Here is a 19,105-nt window from a genome sequence, read left to right as displayed (position 1 = left end):
CTCCTTAAAAATCACAGATACTTTTTGGAACTATCTGTTGTGGACTCAATAGCACACCGAGTCACACAACGAAGAAGACAACAACAATTCACTCAATAGGATTTAATTCTTATATTTCTTTGAGTATGATTTATTTCTAATATTGTTTTAAGTAGGATTTATTTCTTATATTGTTTTAAGTAGGAGTTATTTCTAATTACTTTTTATGTAAGGGCATTATGGGGAATTATTGTAACCCTAACCCTAAAACTCCCTATTTAAGGGATAGGTATGAATGAAATAGGTAAGCTTTGAAATTTTAGAATAACCTAGTCTAAATAGGTTGGGATCACCTCTTGATCCCGAGTTTAGGGTTTACTCCAAAAATCCAAACTATCATTCACCCTCCATTGCCATCCATCTTCACCCAAATTCATCCACCATCATCCCTACTAAGAAAAGGAGTTTCCTGCCCCTTTTCCGAGCCCAAAGAGGAGGTCTATCCTCCTTCTCATCTGCAGCAGCAAGAGAGGCCCAATTCCTCCCTTACCAAGTAGCAAAGTGAGGATTTTTATCCTCAAATCTTGAGCAATTCCTGGTGCAACGTGGGAGCTGATCATAGCATCAAAGAAGAGGTATTACTCTATCCCAAACTCGTGTTTCAAGTTATTTAAGAAAGAAGGATTGCATTCTTAGCTAGAGCAGCAACAAAGAGGGTCCAACCCTCTTTGCCGTGACCAAGAAAAGAGAGCACCTTGCTCTAGCAAGGTCAGCATTGCTGTGGGGTCTTCTACCTAGCACAACAACTCGGTAGGACCCTCAAAAGAGGATCTTTCCTCCTGGCCAAGCATTGGTTAAGGAGAACTACTCATACACAGACCCTTGACATGAAGTGAGTAAATTCAGAGTGCTGGATTCACAAATCCCACGCCGTGTTACTCGATCCATGACCCGGGACCGTAACAACTTGGTATCAAAGCAGGGTAACATGGGGGATAATATCAGCAATTAAGAAATCCAAATCAGGATACAAAAGATAGAAGATAGCCTTGAAACGGCACAACCAGTGTTGGGAAAGGTTTGTGGTTTGGAAGAAGAGATGAGCCGAATCATTAGCATGCTACAGGAGTTGAGGACAGAGAGACATTAGAGTCCAGAGGTGAGTGAGGTTGCTCAACCATATCACAGAAGAGGGGAGAAGTGGCCTGGGCGCACTGCTGTCAAAGCACCTCAACATGGAGGCACAATCCCAAGGTACACCAAGTTAGAGTTTCCCTCTTTCAATGGTTCTGTAGATCCCGTAATTTGGTTGCATAGATGTGAATTTTTTTTTTTGAACCAAGGGACTACTGAATGGGATAAGGTGCAACTAGCCTCTTTCCATATGACAGATGAAGTCATGTTATGGGTGACTCAAGTAGAGAAGGAGAGATCGGGAATGACTTGGGGAGAATTTAAAAATCTATGCACAGTTAGATTTGGGCCTCCCGCCAACAGCAACCCCTTGGGAGAGTTAGTCCTATAGAGACAAACGGGTTCGGTGGAACACTATCAAAAACTCTTCTCGGAAAAGTTGGCTCGTGCTGGAGAGAGGGTATTGGTTGACCAGCAGGTCTCCTTATTCACAGCAGGTGTCAATGAGTATTTACGGCTAGAGGTAGAACTCCTTATGCCCACGGATCTTGCTCATGCCATGAATATGGCCCGAGCAATGGGACAACGACAACAGTTGCAGTAATGTAAGTCGGGTTGGTCGAGTGAGAGGAACACTTCCTCCACGTGGCAAGGGTGCCGCTATAATTCATCTCAGGGAGCATCTACAATAGCACCATCCAGACACACTCCGACTACGACTCGGGTAGCCGATCCCCGCCCTTGTAATTCCCTACCGAGCTTTATAAAAAAATTGACAAGTGCGGAGATGGCAGAAAGGCTTTCCAAAAATCTCTGTTATAACTACGATGAGCAGTATTGGGTCGGACACCAATGTAAACGATTATTTTGGCTCAAGATGGAGGATTCAGAGGATCCAGAGGAACCAGAGGATATTATCGAGGAGGAACCACCAGAGATATCCTTGCATGCTATTACTGGGCAGAAATCGCCTACTACAATGCAAGTCTGAGCTCATGTCATCGACCGAGAACTGGTGGGACTAGTCGACTCGGGGAGTACACACAATTTTCTGAGTTTGACAGCCGCACAGCATCTCCAGCTCCAGATACACACTCATCCGACAGCCACCGTCTCAGTGGCCAATGGCGAGAAGGTCCCTAACTATGGGATTAGTAAGGCGGTAACTTTTTCCATTGGATTTACTTCATTTAATGTAGAATTTTTTGTTATTCCCCTAGCGGGATTTGATATGTTTTAGGCATTAAATGGTTACAAACATTGGGGCCCATTCTATGGGACTTTTCGGCTTTAACCATGAGCTTTGATTTGGCCGGAAGTCGGGTGCTCGTACAGGGCTGTCAGGTGGACAGGGCCCACTGCATACACACTTTGCAGACACAGGATCAGCCTGACAGTACTAGTGATGGTCTGGTTGAGGAGTTCTATGACCTCTTCCAGGAGCCTTCGGGGTTGCCTCCCATGAGGCACTGTGACCACAGGATCTGTCTAAAACCATGTTCTGAGGTAGTGGTCGTGCGACCATACCGTTACCCACACCTTCAGAAGGACGAGATAGAGCGTCAGTGCCATGAGATGTTGAAACAAGGTCTTATTCGTCCCAGCCGCTCCCCGTTCTCTTCACCCGTCTCACTTGTGAAGAAACATGATGGGACATGGAGGTTCTGCGTGGATTATCGGGAGTTGAACGTGCAAACAGTAAAAGACAAGTTCCCGATTCCAGTAGTGGATGAGCTTCTGGATGAGTTACATGGTCGTGGTTATTCACTAAACTCGACCTCCGTTCGGGATACCATCAGGTCCGGATGCACCCCTCTGATATCGAGAAGACGGCGTTCCGCATGCACCATGGCCACTTTGAGTTCGTCGTCATGCCGTTCGGGTTATCCAATGCACCCTCCACTTTTCACGCTTTGATGAATGAGGTATTTAGCCCCTATCTTCGAAAATTTGTTCTTGTATTTTTCGATGATATTTTGATATATAGCAAGTCGGTTGAGGAGCACTTGGCACACTTGAGGATTGTTTTCGACTTGTTAAGAGCACATCAACTCTATTTGAAACACTCCAAGTGTTCTTTTGCGGCTTCACACGTGGGATATCTGGGACACATTATCTCACGTGAGGGGGTTACGGTGGATCCCGAGAAGATCCGAGCTATTCACGAGTGGCCACAACCACAGTCGTGTTCTGCATTACTGGGTTTTCTGGGTCTTGCGGGCTACTACCGTAAATTTATTCAGAACTTTGGGCCAGTGGCAGCACCATTGATGAGTTTACTCAAGAAAAATTCCTTTATTTGGAATGAGGGGCCCACCACGTCATTTGTGGCACTCAAAGCTGCCCTCGCATCCGCGCCAGTATTACAACTTCCCAACTTCGACCAATTGTTCGTGGTAGAGTGCGACGATTCAGGCGTGGGCATGGGGGCCGTTTTACAGCAGCTGGGCCATCCTATTGCTTATTTTAGTAGACAGTTGGCAGTCCGCCATCATAAACTGGCAGCGTATGAGCACGAATTGATTGGGTTGGCCAAAGCGGTCTAACATTGGAGGCCTTATCTCTGGGGCCGGGCTTTTCTCATAGGCACGGACCACTACAGCCTTAAATTCTTACTAGAACAGCGTTTGACGACGTCGCCACAACAGCACTGGATCAGTAAGTTGTTGGGGTTTGACTTCTCAATGGAGTATCGTGCAGGGAGATTAAATAAGGCGGCAGATGCCTTGTCACGGTGTTTTGAAGATTAGCAATCGGTCTATTCTATCAGCCAGCCGAGATTTCTCATTATGGACTTGGTGTGAGAAGCACATGCTACTAACCCTGCACTGCAGGAACTGCATCAGCAGATCTCAGAAGGGACAATGAATGTGAAGTGGTCCATCCAGGATTCACTTATTTATTATAAGCATTGGATTTTCCTTCCACCTGAGTCCGAGTTGATTCCAGCTATTCTCTCGGCCTACCACGACAGTACACACGAGGGGATCTAGAAGACCTTGCACAGAATTCGAGCTGATTTTTACTGGCAAGCCATGTAAGCCTCTATTGTGACTTATGTTGGCGACTGTCTGGTATGCAAGTGCAACAAAGCCGAGCACTTGAGTCCAGCCGGTCTTCTCCAGCCTTTGGCCCTTCCAACGCAGGTTTGGGCCGACATTTCAATGGATTTTGTGGAAGGCCTGCCCCTGTCAGCCGGCAAATCCGTACTTTTCATAGTGCTTGATCGATTCTCCAAGTACGGGCATTTTATACCAATGGCTCATCCGTATACAGCAACACGGGTTGCTTAGACTTTCCTGGAGCAGATAGTCCACTTACATGGCATTCCAGAATCCATTGTGAGTGACAGAGATGCAGTTTTCACGAGCACCTTTTGGCGGGAACTGTTTCTCTTGAGTGGGACAAAATTGAAGTTCTCCTCCGCCTATCATCCACAGACAGACGGGCAGACTGAGGTGGTGAACCGCACCATCAAGATGTATCTACGGTGCTTGGTGGGGGATCGTCCGCGGCAATGGCTTCAATGGCTTCCCTGGGCCGAATATTGTTACAACACTTCGTTCCACTCTGCATTGCAATCCACTCCTTTTCGGGTTATATATGGCCGGGATCCACCTCGCCTCCTCTCATACAACCCAGGGTCCACCCGTGTGGACACGATTGATCAGGCACTCATAGACAGGGATCTATTGCTACAGAATATCACAGAACGGCTACGACGTGCCCAAGCTCGGATGAAGGATGTAGACGACAGAGGCCATCGTGAGGTCTCTTTTGAGGTTGGAAAGTATGTGTGGCTACGGCTCCAGCCCTACCGTCAGCAGTCTCTAGCGGGACCTCCACGTCATAAGCTCTCACCCAGATTTTTTGGGCCGTTTCCCATTCTTCGACGCGTGGGACCAGTCGCCTATCAACTCAAATTACTGGACACAGCCAAAATTCACGATGTGTTTCATGTCTCTCTTTTGAAGCCGCATTCCGGAGCACAGCCTACATCCACTCCTTTCCTACCACCAGTTGATCATGGCGAGATTATTCTTAACCCAGCTGCAGTGTTACGTGCACGGCTGACCGATGATCATTGGGAGATTCTCGTTCAGTGGACGGACACTGACCCTGACGCTGCAACATGGGAACGTGTGGACATCTTCAAACAAGTCTACCCAGCTTTTGAGCTTGAGGACAAGCTCTTTCTCCATGGGGAGGCAGATGTTGTGGACTCAATAGCACACCGAGTCACACAACGAAGATGACAACAACAACTCACTCAATAGGATTTAATTCTTATAATTCTTTGAGTAGGATTTATTTCTAATATTGTTTTAAGTAGGATTTATTTCTTATATTGTTTTAAGTAGGAGTTATTTCTAATTACTTTTTATGTAAGGGCATTATGGGGAATTATTGTAACCCTAACCCTAAAACTCCCTATTTAAGGGATAGGTATGAATGAAATAGGTAAGCTTTGAGATTTTAGAAGAACCTAGTCTAAATAGGTTGGGATCACCTCTTGATCCCGAGTTTAGGGTTTACTCCAAAAATCCAACCTATCATTCACCCTCCATTGCCATCCATCTTCACCCAAATTCATCCACCATCATCCCTACTAAGAAAAGGAGCTTCCTGCCCCTTTTCCGAGCCCAAAGAGGAGGTCTATCCTCCTTCTCGGCAGCAGCAGCAAGAGAGGCCCAATTCCTCCCTTACCAAACAGCAAAGTGAGGATTTTTATCCTCAAATCTTGAGCAATTCCTGGTGCAACATGGGAGCTGATCATAGCATCAAAGAAGAGGTATTAATCTATCCCAAACTCGTGTTTCAAGTTATTTAAGAAAGAAGGATTGCATTCTTAGCTAGAGCAGCAACAAAGAGGGCCCAACCCTCTTTGCCGTGACCAAGAAAAGAGAGCACCTTGCTCTAGCAAGGTCAGCATTGTTGTGGGGTCTTCTACCTAGCACAGCCACTCGGTAGGACCCTCAAAAGAGGATCTTTCCTCCTGGCCAAGCAGTGGTTAAGGAGAAATACTCATACATAGACCCTTGACGTGAAGTGAGTAAATTCTGAGTGCCGGATTCACAAATCCCACGCCGTGTTACTCGATCCATGACCCGGGACCGTAACACTACCTTTCTCAACATTTTTGCAATTGCATTTTGGATGTTTAAATTTGTTTTCAGATCCAAACTTGAGTTTTCACTCTCCCATTTTTCTCGTAAACAAAAAAGATATAAGGCATATCAAAATGAAAATTTTAGAGTTCATGTATGCAAAAAAAATTTGAAAATTATTTTGCGCACTAAAAATGTTCTCCAAGGTATTGTTATCCATGTTTGGGAAATTGCACTAGTACAAACCCTAATAATAAGCTTGGTGGAATTTTATAGGAAAGGGACTTTTAAATGATCCTAACATGCTTTAAGTGTGGAGGATATGCATGCCAGAAACATGTTAGGGATGCAAATGGACGTAATGATCCAAAAATTTCAAGGAGTAGAAAAAATCAAATTCTCAAGTGGTTGGATATTTACAAGGGCCAAACTACCCACTTTTTTCCTATCCTTAAAAATCACAGTTACTTTTTGGAACTATCTCTCTCAGCATTTGTGCATTTCCATTTTGGAGGTTTAAATTTGTTTTCAGATCGAAACTTGAGTTTTCACTCTCCCATTTTTCTCGTAAACAAAAAAGATATAAGGGATAAAAAAATGAAAACTTTAGAGTTCATGTATGGAAAAAAATTTTGAAAATTATTTCACGCACTAAAAATGAACTCCAAGGTTTTGTTATCCATGTTTGGGAAATTCCACTAGTACAACCCCTAATAAAAAGCTTGGTTGATTTTTATAGGAAAGGGACTTCTAACTGATCCTAACATGCTTTAAGAGTGGTGGATATGCATGCCAGAAACATGTTGAGGATGCAAGTGGACCTAATGATTCAAAAATTTCAAGGAGTAGAAAAAATCAAATTCTCAAGTGGTTGGATATTTACCAGGGCCAAACAACCCACTTTTTGCCTATCCTTAAAAATCACAGATACTTTTTGGAACTATCTCTATCAACATTTGTAGATTTCCATTTTGGATGTTCGAATTTGTTTTCGGATCCAAATTTGAGTTTTTACTCTCCCATTTTTCACGTAAACAAAAAAGATATAAGGCATAACAAAATGAAAATTTTAGAGTTTATGTATGTAAAAAAAAAATTTTAAATTATTTCACGCACTAAAAATAAACTCCAACGTTTTGTTATCCATGTTTGGGAAATTTTATTAGTACAACCCCTAATAATAAACTTGGTGGAATTTTATTGGAAAAGGACTTCTAACTGATCATAACATGTTTTAAGTGTGGTGGATATGCATTCCAGAAACATATTGGGGACGCAAGTGAACATAATGATCCAAAAATTTCAAGGAGTAGAAAAAAACAAATTCTCAAGTGGTTGGATATGTACCAGGGCAAAACAACCCACTTTTTGCCCATCCTTAAAAATCGCAGATACTTTTTGGAACTATCTCTCTCAGCATTTGTGCATTTTCATTTTGGAGGTTTAAATTTGTTTTCAGATCCAAACTTGAGTTTTCACTCTCCCATTTTTCTCGTAAAAAAAAAAAGATATAAGGAATAACAAAATGAAAATTTTAGAGTTCATGTATGCAAAAATAAATTTGAAAATTATTTCACACACTAAAAATGAACTCCAACGTTTTGTTATCCATGTTTGGGAAATTCCATTAGTACAAACCCTAACAATAAGCTTGTGGGAATTTTATAGGAAAGGGACATCTAACTGATCCTAACATGCTTTAAGTGTGGTGGATATGCTTGCCAGAAACATGTTGAGGATCCAAGTGGACCTAATGATCCAAAAATTTCGAGTAGAAAAAATCAAATTCTCAAGTGGTTGGATACCAAGGCCAAACAACCCACTTTTTCTCGATCCTTAAAAATCCCTGATGATTTTTTGAACTATCTCTCCCAGTATTTGTGCAGTTCTATTTTGGATGTTCAAATTTGTTTTCAGATCCAAACATTAGTTTTCACTCTCCCATTTTTCACAAAAACAAAAAAGATAAAAAGGCATAAAAAAAATAAAAAATTTAGAGTTCATGTATGCAAAAAAAAATTTGGAAATTATTTCACCCACTAAAAATGAACTCCAAGGTTTTTTTATCCATGTTTGGGAAATTTCACTAGTACAACCCCTAATAATAAGCTTGGTGGAATTTTATAGGAAAGGAACTTCTAACTGATGCTAACATGCTTTAAGTGTGGTGGATATGCATGCCAAAAACATGTTGAGGATGCATGTGGACCTCATTATCCAAAAATTTCAAGGATTAGAAAAAATCAAATTCTCAAGTGGTTGGATATTTACGAGGGCCAAACAACCCACTTTTTGCCTATCCTTAAAAATCACAGATACATTTCGGAAGTACCTCTCTTAGCATTTGTGCATTTCCACTTTGGATGTTCAAATTTGTTTTCAGATCCAAACTTGAGTTTTCACTCTCCAATTTTTGACCTAAACAAAAAAGATATAAGCATAACAAAATGAAAATATTAGAGTTCACGTATGCAAAAAAAATTTTTGAAAATTATTTCACGCACTAAAAATGAACTCGAAGTTGTTGTTATCCATGTTTGGGAAATTTCACTAGAACAACCCTAATAATAATCTTGGTGGAATTTTATAGGAACGGGACTTCTAAATTATCCTAACAAGCTTTAAATGCGGTGGATATGCATGCCAGAAACATGTTGAGGATGCAAGTGGACCTAATGATCAAAAAATTTCAAGAAGTAGAAAAAATCAAATTCTCAAGTTTTTGGATATTTACCATGGCCAAACAACCCACTTTTTGCCTATCCTTAAAAATCACAGCTACTTTTTGGAACTATATCTCTCAGCATTTGTGGATTTCCATTTTGGATGTTCAAATTTGTTTTCAGATCCAAACTTGAGCTTTCACTCTCCCATTTTTCTCGTAAACAAAAAAGACATATTGCATAAAAAATGAAAATTTTAGAGTTCATGTACGGAAAAAAAAAGTTGAAAATTATTTCACTCACTAAAAATGAACTCTATGGTTTTGTTATCCATATTTGGGAAATTCCACTAGTACAACCCCTAATAAATAGCTTGGTGGAATTTTATAGGAAAGGGACTTCTAACTGATCCTAACATACTTTAAGTGTGGTGGATATGCATGCCAGAAACATATTGAGGATGCAGGTGGACCTAATCATCCATAAATTTCAAGGAGTAGAAAAAATCAAATTCTCAAGTGGTTAGATATTTACCACGGACAAACAACCCACTTTTTGCCTCTCCTAGAAAATCACAGATACTTTTTGGAACTATCTCTCTCAGCATTTGTGCATTTCCATTTTGGATGTTCAAATTTTTTTTCAGATCCAAACTTGAGTTTTCACTCTCCCATTTTTCTCGTAAGCAAAAAAGATATAAGGCATAACAAAAAGAAAATTTTAGAGTTCATGCATTGACAAAAAAATTTGAAAATTATTTCACGCACTAAAAATGAACTCCAAGGTTTTGTTATCCATGTTTGGGAAATTCCACCAGTACAACCCCTAATAATAAGCTTGGTGGAATTTTATAGGAAAGTGACTTCTAACTCATCCTAACATGCTGCCAGAAACATGTTGAGGATGCAAGTGGACCTAATGATCCAAAAATTTCAACGAGTAGAAAAAAATCAAATTCTCAAGTGGTTGGATATTTACCTAGGCCAAACAACCCACTTTTTACCTATCCTTAAAAATCACCGATACTTTTTGGAACTATCTCTCTCAGCATTTGTGCATTTCCATTCTGGATGTTCAAATTTGTTTTCAGCTCCGAACTTGAGTTTTCTCTCTCCCATTTTTCTCGTAAACAAAAAAGATATAAGGCATAACTAAATGAAAATGTTAGAGTTCATGCAAGGAAAAAAAATTTGAAAATTATTTCACGCACTAAAAAAGAAATCCAAGGTTTTGTTATCCATGTTTGCAAAATTTCACTAGGACAACCCCTAATAATAAGCTTGGTGGAATTTTATAGGAGAGGAACTTTTAACTGATCCTAACATGCTTTTAAGTGTCGTGGATATGCATGCCAGAAACATGTGGAGGATGCAAGTGGACCTAATGATCCAAAAATTTCAAGAGTAGAAAAAATCAAGTTCTCAAGTGGTTGGATATTTACCAGGGCCATATAACCCAGTTTTTGGCTATCCTTAAAAATCACAGATACTTTTTGGAACAATCTCTCTCAACTTTTGTGCATTTCAATTTTGGATGTTCAAATTCGTTTTCAGATTGAAACTTGAGTTTTCACTCTCCCATTTTTCTTGTAAACAAAAAAGATATTAGGAATTACAAAATGAAAATTTTAGAGCTCATGTATGCAAAGAAAAAATTTAAATTTATTTCACGCACTAAAAATGAACTCCATGGTTTTGTTATCCATGTTTGGGAAATTCAACTACTACAACCCCTAATAATAAGCTTGGTGGAATTTTATAGGAAAGGGAGTTCTAATTGATCCTAACATGTTTTAAATGTGGTGGAAATGCATGCCAGAAACATGATGAGGATGCAAGTGGACCTAATGATCCAAAAATTTCAAGGAGTAGAAAAAATCAAATTCTCAAGTTGTTGGATATTTACCAGGGGCTAACAACCCACTTTTTGCCTATTCTTAAAAATCACAGTTACTTTTTGGAATTATCTCTCTCCACATTGTGCATTTCCATTTTGGATGTTCAAATTTGTTTTCTGATCCAAACTTGAGTTATCACTCTCCCATTTTTCTCGTAAACAAAAAAGATATAAGGCATAACAAAATGAAAATTTTAGAGTTCATGTATGCAAAAAAAATTTTGAAAATTATTTCACGCACTAAAAATGAACTCCAAGGTTTTGTTGTCCATGTTTGAGAAATTCCACTAGTACAACCCCTAATAATAAGCTTGGTGGAATTTTATAGGAAAGGGACTTCTAACTGATCCGAACATGCTTTAAGTGCGGTGGATATGCATGCCAGAAACATGTTGAGGATGCAAGTGGACCTAATGATCCAAAAATTTCAAAGAGTAGAAAAAATCAAATTCTCAAGTGGTTGCATATTATTCAGAAGAGCCAAACAATACACTTTTTGCCTATCCTTAAAAATCACAGATACTTTTTGGATCTATCTGTCTCAGCATTTGTGCATTTCCATTTTGGATGTTCAAATTTTTTTTCAGATGCAAACTTGTGTTTTCACTCTCCCATTTTTCTCGTAAACAAAAAAGATATAAGGCATAAAAAAATGAAAATTTTAGAGTTCATGTATCCAAAAAAAAATTTGAAAATTATTTCCCTCTCTAAAAATGAACTCTATGGTTTTGTTATGCATGTTTGGGAAATTCCACTTGTACTACCCCGAATAATAAGCTTGGTGGAATTTTATAGGAAAGGGACTTCTAACTGATCCTAAGTTGCTTTAAGTGTGGTGGATATGCATGGCAGAAACATGTTGAGGATGCAAGTGGACGTAATGATCCAAAAATTTCAAGGAGTAGAACAAATCAAATTCTCAAGTGGTTAGATATTTACCACGGCCAACCAACCCAACTTTTGCCTCTCCTTAAAAATCACATATGCTTTTTGGAACTATCTCTCTCAGTATTTGTGCATTTCCGTTTTGGATGCTCAAATTTGTTTTCATATCCAAACTTGAGTTTTCACTCTCCCATTTTTATCGTAAAGAAAAGAGATATAAGGCATAACAAAACGAAAATTTTAGAGTTCATGTATGCAAAAAAAAAATTTTAAAATTATTTCACGCACTAAAAATGAACTCCAAGGTTTTGTTATCGATGCTTGGGAAATTCCACTAGTACAACCACTAATTATAAGCTTGGTGGAATTTTATAGGAATGGAACTTCTAACTGATCTTAACATGCTTTAAGTGCGGTGGATATGCATGCCAAAAATATGTTGAGGATGCAAGTGGACCTAATGATCCAAAATTTAAATGTGTAGAAAAAATCAAATTCTGAAGTGGTTGGATATTTACCAGGGCCAAACAACCCACTTTTTGCCTATCCTAAAAAATCACTGATAGTTTTTAGAACTATCTCTCTCTGCATTTGTGCATTTCCATTTTGGATGTTCAAATTTGTTTTCAGCTCCAAACTTGAGTTTTCACTCTCCCATTTTATTCGTAAACCAAAAAGATATAAGGCATAACTAAATGAAAATTTTAGAGTTCATTTATGCAAAAAAAAAATTAAAAATTATTTCACGCACAAAAAATGAACTCCAAGGTTTTGTTATCCATGTTTGGGAAATTCCACTAGTATCACCCCTAATAATAAGCTTGGTGGAATTTTATAGGAAAGGGCCTTCTAACTGATCCTAACATGCTTTAAGTGTGGTGGATATGCATGCCAAAAACATGTTGAGGATGCAAGTGGACCTAATGATCCAAAAATTACAAGGAGAAGAAAAAATCAAATTCTCCAGTAGTTGGATATTAACCAGGGCCAAACAACCCACTTTTTGCCTATCCTTAAAAATCACAGATACTTTTTGGAACTATCTCTCTCAGCATTTGTGCATTTCCATTTTGGATGTTCAAAATTTTTTTTTATACAAACTTGAGTTTCACTCTCTCATTTTTCTTGTAAAAAAAAAAGATATGAGGCATAAAAAAATGAAAATTTTAGAGTTCATGTATGCAAAAACAATTCGAAAATTATTTCACGCACAAAAAAAGAACTTCTTGGTTTTGTTATCCATGTTTTGGGAAATTGCACTAGTACAGCCCCTAATAATAAGCTTTGTGGAATTTTATAGGAAAGAGACTTCTAACTGATCCTAACATGCTTTAAGTGTGGTGGATATGCATTCCAGAAACACGTTGAGGATGCAAGAGGACCTAATGATCCAAAAATATCAAGGATTAGAAAAAATCAAATTCTCAAGTGGTTGGATATTTACCAGGGCCAAACAACAAACTTTTTCCCTATCCTTAAAAATCTCAGATAGTTTTTTGAACTATCTCTCTCAGTATTTGTGCATTTCCATTTTGGATGTTTAAATGTGTTTTCCGATCCAAACGTGAGTTTTCACTCTCCCATTTTTCTTGTAATCAAAAAAGATTTAAGGCATAACAAAAAGAAAAATTTAGACTTCAAGTACGCAAAAAAAATTTAAATATTATTTCTCACTCTAAAAATGAACTCTAAGGTTTTGTTATCCATGTTTGGGAAATTCCACTAGTACAACCCCCAATAATAAGCTTGGTGGAATTTTATAGGAAAGGGACTTCTAACTGATCCTAACATGCTTTAAGTGTGGTGGATATGCATACCAGAAACATGTTGAGGAAGCTAGTGGACGAAATGATCCAAAAATATCAAGGATTAGAAAAAATCAAATTCTCAAGTGGTTGGATATTTACCAGGGCCAAACAACAAACTTTTTCCCTATCCTTAAAAATCTCAGATAGTTTTTTGAACTATCTCTCTCAGTATTTGTGCATTTCCATTTTGGATGTTTAAATGTGTTTTCCGATCCAAACGTGAGTTTTCACTCTCCCATTTTTCTTGTAATCAAAAAAGATTTAAGGCATAACAAAAAGAAAAATTTAGACTTCAAGTACGCAAAAAAAATTTAAAAATTATTTCTCACTCTAAAAATGAACTCTAAGGTTTTGTTATCCATGTTTGGGAAATTCCACTAGTACAACCCCCAATAATAAGCTTGGTGGAATTTTATAGGAAAGGGACTTCTAACTGATCCTAACATGCTTTAAGTGTGGTGGATATGCATACCAGAAACATGTTGAGGATGCAAGTGGACCTAATGATCCAAAAGTTTCAAGGAGAAGAAAAAATCAAATTCCCAAGTGGTTGGATATTTACCAGGGCCAAACAACCCACTTTTTGCCTATCCTTAAAAATCACATATACTTTTTGGAACTATCTCTCTCAACATTTGTGCACTTCCATTTTGGATGTTCAAAATTTGTTTTCAGATCCAAACTTGAGTTTTCACTCTACCATTTTTCTTGTAATCAAAAAAGATATAAGGCTTAAAAAAATGAAAATTTCAGAGTTCAATATGCAAAAAAAATTTTGAAAATTATTTCACCCACTAAAACTGAACTTCAAGGTTTTGTTATCTATGTTTGGGAAATTCCACTACTACAACGCCTAATAATAAGCTTGGTAGAATTTTAAAGGAAAGGGACTTCTAACTGATCCTAACATGCTTTAAGTGTGGTGGATATGCATGACTGAAACATGTTGAGGATGGAAGTGGACCTAATGATCCAAAAATTTCAAGGAGTAGAAAAAATCAAATTCTCAAGTCGTTGGTTATTATTTAGAAGAGCCAAACAACCGACTTTTTGCCTATCCTTAAAAATCACAGATACTTTTTGGAACTATCTCTCTCAGCATTTGTCCATTTCTATTTTGGATATTCAAATTTGTTTCCAGATCCAAACTTGAGTTTTCACTCTCCCATTTTTCTCGTAAACAAAAAACATATAAGGCATAACAAAATAAAAAATTTAGAGTTCATGTATCCAAAAAAAATTTGAAAATTATTTCATGCACTAAAAATGAACTCAAAGGTTTTGTAATCTATGTTTGGGAAATTCCACTAGTACAACCCCTAATAATAAGCCTGGTGGAATTTTATAGGAAAGGGACTTCTAACTGATCCTAACATGCTTTAAGTGTGATGGATATGCATGCCAGAAACATGTTGAGGATGGAAGTGGACCTAATGATCCAAAAATTTTAAGGAGTAGAAAAAATCAAATTCTCAAGTGGTTGGATATTTTACAGAGCCAAACAACCGACTTTTTGCTTATCCGTAAAAATCACAAAATACTTTTTGGAACTATCTCTCCCAACAATTGTGCATTTCCATTTTGGATGTTCAAATTTGTTTTCAGATCCAAACTTGAGTTTTCACTCTCCCATTTTTCTCGTAAAAAAAAAAAGATATAAGGCATACCAAAATGAAAATTTTAGAGTTCATGTATACAAAAAAATTTGAGAATTATTTCACGCACTAAAAATGAACTCCAAGGTTTTGTTATCCATGTTTGGGCAATTCCACTAGTACGACCCCTAATAATAAGCTAGGTGGAATTTTATAGGAAAGGGACTTCTAACTGATGCTAACAGGCTTTAAATGTGGTAGATATGCATGACTGAAACATGTTGAGGATGCAAGTGGACTTACCGATCCTAAAATTTCAAGGAGTAGAAAAAATCAAATTCGCAAGTGGTTGGATATTATTTAGAAGAGTCAAACAACCCACTTTTTGCCTATCCTTAAAAATTACAGATACTTTATGGAACTATCTCTCTCAGCATTTGTGCATTTCCATTTTGGATGTTAAAATTTGTTTTCACATCCAAACTTGAGTTTTCACTCTCCCATTTTTCTCGTAAACAAAAAAGTTATCCGGTATAACAAAAAGATAATTTAAGAGTTCATGTATGCAAAAGAAATTTTGAAAATGATTTCACGCACAAAAAATGAACTCCTTGGTTTTTTTATCCATGTTTTGGGAAATTGCACTAGTACAACCCCTAATAATAACCTCGGTGGAATTTTAATAGGAAGGGGACTTCTAACAGACCTTAACATGTTTTAAATGTGGTGGATATGCATTCCAGAAACATGTTGAGGATGCAAGTGGACCTAATGATCCAATATTTTCAAGGAGTAGAAAAAATCAATTTCTCAAGTGGTTGGATATATACGAGGGCCAAACAACCCACTTTTTGCCTATCCTTAAACATCATAGATACTTTTTGGAACTATGTCTCTCAGCATTTGTGCATTTCCATTTTGGATGTTCAAATTTGTTTTCAGATCCAAACTTGAGTTTTCACTCTCCCATTTTTCTCGAAAAAAAAAAGATATAAAGCATAACTAAATGAAAATTTTAGAGTTCAGGTGTATCCAAAAAAAATTTTGAAAATTATTTCACGCACTAAAAATGAACTCCAAGGTTTTGTTATCCATTTTTTGGAAATTCCACTTGTACAACCCCTAATAAAAAGCTTGGTGAAATTTTATAGGAAAGGGACTTCTAACTGACCCTGACATGCTTCAAGTATGGTGGATATGCATGCAAGAAAAATGTTGAGGATGCAAGTGGACCTAATGATCCAAAAATTTCAAGGAGTGCAAAAAATCAACTTCTCAAGTGGTTGGATATTTATCAGGGCTAAACAACCCACTTTTTCCCTCTCCTTAAAAATCACAGATACTTTTTGAAACTATCTCTCTCAGTATTTGTGCATTTCCATTTTGGATGTTCAAATTTTTTTTTCACACCCAAACTTGAGTTTTCACTCTCCCATTTTTCTCGTAAACAAAAAAGGTAAAAGGTATAACAAAATGAAAATTTAAGAGTTCATGTATGCAAAAAAAAATTTGAAAATTATTTCACGCACAAAAAATGAACTCCTTGGTTTTGTTATGCATGTTTGGGGAAATTGCACTAGCACAACCCCTAATAATAACCTCGATGGGATTTTATAGGAAGGGGACTTCTAACAGACCTTAACATGCTTTAAGTGTGGTGGATATGCATGCCAAAAACATGTTGAAGATGCAAGTGGACCTAATGATCCAATATTTTCAAGGAGTAGAAAAAATCAAATTCTCAAGTGGTTGGATATTTACGAGGGCCAAACAACCCACTTTTTGCCTATCCTTAAACATCATAGATACTTTTTGGTACTTTGTCTCTCAGCGTTTGTGCATTTCCATTTTAGATGTTCAAATTTGTTTTCAGATCCAAACTTGAGTTTTCACTCTCCCATTTTTTCGTAATAAAAAAAGATATAAGGCATAACAAAATGAAAATTTTAGAGTTCATGTTTGCAAAAAAAATTGAAAATTATTTCACGCACTAAAAATGAACTCCAAGATTTTGTTATGCTTGTTTGGGAAATTCTACTAGTCCAACCCCTATTAATAAGCTTCGAGGATTTTTATAGGAAAGTGACTTCTAACTTCCCCTAACGTGCTTTAAGTGTGGTGGAAATGCATGCCAGATTCATGTTGAGGTTGCAAGTGGACCTAATGATCCAAAAATTTCAAGGAGTAGAAAAAATTAAATTCTAAAGTGGTTGGATATTTACAAGAGCAAAACAACCCACTTTCTGCCTATCCTTAAAAATCCCAGATTCTTTTTGGAACTATCTCTTTTAGCATTTGTGTATTTCCATTTTATATGTTCAAATTTGTTTTTAGATCCAAACTTGAGTTTTCACTCTCCCATTTTTCTCGTAATCAAAAAAGATATAAGGCATAACAAAATGAAAAGTTTAGACTTAATGTATGCAAAAAAAATTTTAAAATTATTTCACGCACTAAAAATGAACTCCAAGGTTTTGTTATCCATGTTTAGGAAATTCCACTAGTACAACCCCTAATAATAAGCATGGTGGAATTTTATTAACTGATCCTAACATGCTTTAAATGTGGTGGATATGCATGACTGAAACATGTTGAGGATGCAAGTGGACCTAATGATCCCAAAATTTCAAGGAGTAGAAAAAATCAAATTCTCAAGTGGTTGGATATTATTTAGAAGAGCCAAACAACCCACTTTTTGCCTTTCTTTAAAAATCATAGATACTTTTTGGAACTATCTCTCTCAGCATTTGTGCATTTCCATTTTGGATGTTCAAATTTGTTTTCAGATCCAAACTTGAGTTTTCACACTCCCATTTTTCTCGTAAACAAAAAAGATATAAGGCATAACAAAATGAAAATTTTAGAGTTCATGTATGCAAAAAAAATTTGAAAATTATTTCACGCACTAAAAATAAACATCAAGGTTTTGTTATCCACTTTTGGGAAATTCCACTAGTACAACCCCTAATAATAAGCTTGGTGGAAATTTATAGGAAAGGGACTTATAACAGACCTTAACATGCTTTAAGTGTGGTGGATATGCATGCCAGAAACATGTTGAGGATGCAAGAGGACCTAAAGATCCAAAAATTTCAAGGAGTAGAAAAAATCAAATTCTCAAGTGGTTGGATATTTACCAGGGCCAAACAACAAACTTTTTGCCTATCCTTAAAAATCAAAAATAATTTTTTGAACTATCTCTCTCAGCATTTTTGCATTTCCATTTTAGATGTTCAAATTTGTTTTCAGATCCAAACTTCAGTTTTCACTCTCCCATTTTTCTTGTAAAAAAAAAGATATAAGGCATAACAAAATTATAATTTTAGACTTTTTGTATGAAAAAAAAATTTGAAAATTATTTCACGCACTAAGAATGAACTCCAAGGTTTTGGTATCTATGTTTAGGAAATTCCACTAGTACAACCCCTAATAATAAGATTGGTGGAATTATATAGGAAAAGGACTTCTAACTGATCCTAACATGCTTTAAATGTGGTGGATATGTATGCATGAAACATGTTAAGGAGGCAAGTGGACCTAATGATCCAAAAATTGCGAGTAGAAAAAATCAACTTCTCAAGTGGTTGGATATTCACCAAGGCCAAACAACCCACTTTTTGCCTATGCTTAAAAATCATAGATACTTTTTGAAACTATCTCTCTCAGCATTTGTGCATTTCCATTTTGGTTGTTCAAATTTGTTTTCAAATACAAACTTGAGTTTTCACTCTCCCATTTTTCTCGTAAGCAAAAAAGATCTAAGGCATTACAAATTGAAAATTTAAGAGTTCATGTATGCAAAAAAAATTTGAAAATTATATCAACCACAAAAAATGAACTCCTTGGTTTTGTTATCCATGTTTTGGGAAATTGCACTAGTACAACCCCTAATAATAACCTAGGTGGAATTTTGATTGGAAGGGGACTTCTAACAGACCTTAAAATGCTTTAAGTATGGTGGATATGCATGCCAGAAACATGTTGAGGATGCAAGTGGACCTAATGATCCAATATTTTCCAGGAGTCGAAAAAATCAA

Source organism: Aristolochia californica, unplaced genomic scaffold (genome assembly GCF_029961685.1).
Source record: "Aristolochia californica isolate CCGP_79_NKW_82.1479 unplaced genomic scaffold, dmAriCali1.0.hap1 SCAF_4, whole genome shotgun sequence".
NCBI lineage: Eukaryota > Viridiplantae > Streptophyta > Magnoliopsida > Piperales > Aristolochiaceae > Aristolochia > Aristolochia californica.
The sequence above is the reverse complement of the archived record's forward strand: the minus strand, read 5'-3'. Positions refer to the sequence as shown.